Genomic DNA, 3,915 nt, shown 5'->3' on the forward strand with positions numbered 1-3,915 from the left:
AGACGATCTAGACGGCAAATTCATGGTGCACTTAACGCTTTTCAATATGCTGCTATTTCAAGAACATGATGACTCGTACCTAGCAGAGTCCCCCAAAACATTTAGAGATTGATTACTGAATCGAACTCATTTACATTTTTAAAAGAAACACGCTTTTTGCTCTCGCTTTCAAAGACGTAAGTCACTGTTTTTCTGACTGTGAAAGTTATGATAAAGGTCCTAGGAAATGGAACCATTGTAAGGGCACGGATGAGGAAGCACCCTTTACAGTCAGGATCGGAGCGAGCCAGAGACAGCGGGACTGGACGGAGCTGACGCGGGAAGCGTGCGCAGGCCAGACACAACGACACGCTGGCCTGCTGGGCCCGCTGCTGCTGGGGAAGGCGACCTCCCACGTGACCATGCCGGCAAAACCATCATCTCGTTGTTACTCTGGTCTCTAGCCACAAAACACATCAGGGTCCACTGCCAGATGGACAGGCAAAACGTTCAGGGAAATCCTAATCAGTGTTTTTCAGTGCTTACAGAGAATGAGAAAGAACAAACGGCTTTGATTACAACAGAAAATGTTTCATTCAATCAAAGTATCCTGAGAAAGATACTGGAGCGCGGCCTTCCTGGCATCGGTTACCTTCAGGAGGAAAACGCACATCCATCTGCGATGGTTCGAAGAAAAATGGAAAGTCTGCTGAGGAGGAAAAGAGGCGAAAGGATATCGTGTCTTCGGATGCCTCTGGCATTAAAGTGGCCCTAATCCTTTTTAAATTGGATTTTTATTAGGGTAGCTTCCGGCGGTAACGGACACCTTCCCAGCTGTGAACACGCCCTCACACAGCAAACGTCTGTCCCCGCAGAGGCCACCCTAGCTCCTCGAGAGCAGGGATGGTACGTCAACACGACTGCCGTCGGGCGGCCTGTGCGTAGACTCAGAGGCGCAGGACAGGTTTCAAAGACCTTGAAACCCGGAAGTTATTTACAAAATAACTTCTCTAAGGTGACTCTAAAGCCACTGCTTTCGGGAATTTTGTCCTGAATACTGTGTGCTACTTGATGGCTCCCAAACGGCATAACTTTCTAAACCTCTCTATCTTTGCCGAGGTTGGAAGGACTTCCCAGAACCCTCCCGCGTGAATTCTCCAATGTCACCTACCCCGGCACCACCGGGCAAATGGAGGGCTCTGTCCCCTGTGCCAGGCAGCGCTTTGCTCACTCAGCTGTCACGGACTCACCTGCTTGGGGTGGGATTTGCGTGCGCTGAGCCCCAACAGGCCCAGCCTCTTACTGCTCTGTGTCCCAGCATTCAACACAGTTTCTTACACTGTGGCCAAACAATACGAATCAAGTTCAAGTTCAATACACCTGATGGCTCCCCTCCCCTCACTCCCTTATACACAAAGAGCCCTGCTTCCGATTTGACTATCACACTCAGGACCAATTCTCTCTCTCTCTTCAAGTTCCTCCCCCAGGAACCTTCCCGCGGGCTCCCTAACCTACCACTCAGGGTAATTTTAAGAAAATACGGAAACGGTGCAGAATTCAAATGGCCACGGATCCCAAGGTCAGCTAGCTTTGTGTTTATGGTCTGCTTTTCTCCCTCTCGATTATTGTGGCACAACTGACCGAGCAAATCAAGGGTTTCGGAGTGTGAAATGATGTGCGGACATTTTAACGCGAAACCAGAGGGTAATAGTGCCGTGCATCCATGCTGGCGGACACGAGCCCAAGGATGGTGACCGCCGATGTTAGGGCCACTTTATTAGTATGTGAAATTGATTAAACTGATTGCAGTATGAGCGCGGCTCGTAGTTTCTGTGTACGTTACTCTGCCAGAGGGTGTCGAGTGTAAGGTCCGATCTTAAACGGAGCCTTGCGATGACATTTACTTTCCTGACCCGCAGGGCCAAATTAAAGTTTAAACAGCTCTCCCTTGAAGCCAAAAGAAATATAAGTTTGAGTCAAAATTGCCTTGACGACGGTCGTGCGAGGAGCTGGGGCTGACTTAACAAAGCGGGACGCACTGGTCCCGAATGCGGAGGACTGTCCTTCACCGGAAGCTTCGGCCACAGTGGGATTAGGAAGTGGGGCGTAGAGGAGGGGACTCTGAAACATTGCTTTGGGTTTGGAATCTATCTTCTAATGTCCCTTGCAAGATGCAGATAAAAACTGGAATACTTTTTAAGAGTAGTTTGGTGGTTGAACTGTGCTTTTACACACGAGCTGTGAGTTTTGGATGGCTGAGGGGAATTTGAGCTGAACGTTCCCTTTGCTGGTGGAAGGCGAAGCAGAACCTTCGGTACCAGAGCAAAATGACCGCAGATGCCACAACCAGAACTGTGTTTTCACACAGGGAGATGGTGCCTCACGGAAATCCCTCTCTGGAGTAAAAGATGAAAGACATTCACGGCCACATTTTTGGTATCAGTTCCCTGAAGAGGTAATATTTAAATTTATATTTATCAACTGCCCAGGGCACAAATGCCAGTTGTTATAACCGAGCAGACCTTACCCCGCAGTTGCTGGAAGGACCGAGGGGGCGGAGTGACCGGCGCTGTGAAGGTCGGTGCAGAGCCATGAACATTCGCCCGCCGGTTAGAAACATTTCAGTATTTGACAAAAAGCACCAGCACGTGGGCACCTGCCGATTGTCGGCCTTGGTCCTCCCTCTTCTCTCCCGTCCCTGCCCTTGGCAGCTGCAGCATCTTTTCTGTCCTCTCCTGGTGTCTCCAGCGGGGTGTGAGTGCCTGTCGCCTCGGTCCTAAGTCACTCCATGTGCTTCACGTCCTGCGTGAATTTGTGCATGGTGGTGATCGAGGTCCTACAGGTCCACTTACTCACTTGGATGACAGTGAGCAGTGGCACATTAGCCAAGGTGACATCTCCATCATCATGTAAGCCAAGGCCGGGCCCCGTCATGGGCGGGAAGCCAGAGAGTGCCCACGGTGGCAGAATGGTGCCAACAGGGGACGTTCCAAACGGGAGGGGGCATCTTCTACTACAGTCGTGCGTCACTTATGGATGGGGATACGGCCTGAGAAACGCATCATTAGGCAATTTTGTCACGGGAACATCACAGAGTGTGTGTCCACACATCTGGGTGGTACAGACTACTGCACGCCCGGCCTGTGTGGTGTAGCCTCTTGGCCCGGGCTGCAAACCTGTAAGCCTGTTACTGTATTGAGTTCTGCAGGTGATGGTAGCACAATGGTGTGTGTGAGTCCAAACATAAGTAAACATAGAAGAGGGACAGTAAATACATGGCATGAAAGGTAAATGGCACACCTGCTCGGGGCGCCGACCGTGAATGGAGCCTGCAGGACCGCAAGCTGCTCTAGGTGAGAGAGTGAGTCAGTGAGTGTGAGCGGATGTGACAGCCAAGGGCATGAGCTGCCCGACTGTAGGCTTTATAAACCCTGGACCCTCAGGCTGCACTAAACTTATACAAAAGAAAATTTCTTTCTTTGGTAATAAATGAACTTTAGCTTACTGTAACTTTTTTACTTTATAAACTTTTAAATTTTTTTCTAACTTTTCAACTTCTTTGTAATAACACTTAGTTTTAAACACAAACACACTGTACATCTGCACAAAAATATCTTTTCTCTATATCCTTATTCTGTAAGTTTTTTCTATTAAAATTTTTTTTTATTACTTTTTAAATTTTTTGTTGAAAACTAAGACACAAACACGCACATTAGCCTAGGCCCACACAGGGTCAGGGTCATCGATGTCACCGTCTCCCGCCTCGACCTCCTGTCCCACTGGAAGGCCTTCAGTGGCAATAACAAGCACGAAGCTCTCATGTCCTGTGACAGTGGGACCTTCTCCTGGAACGCCTCCTGCAGGACCTGCCTGAGGCTCTTCTTCTTGAGGAGGCGTCACTCTTTTCAGAAGCATGTCCCTGGTGGCTTGCTTGCT

This window comes from Pteropus vampyrus, unplaced genomic scaffold (assembly GCF_000151845.1).
Source record: "Pteropus vampyrus isolate Shadow unplaced genomic scaffold, Pvam_2.0 Scaffold424, whole genome shotgun sequence".
Lineage (NCBI taxonomy): Eukaryota > Metazoa > Chordata > Mammalia > Chiroptera > Pteropodidae > Pteropus > Pteropus vampyrus.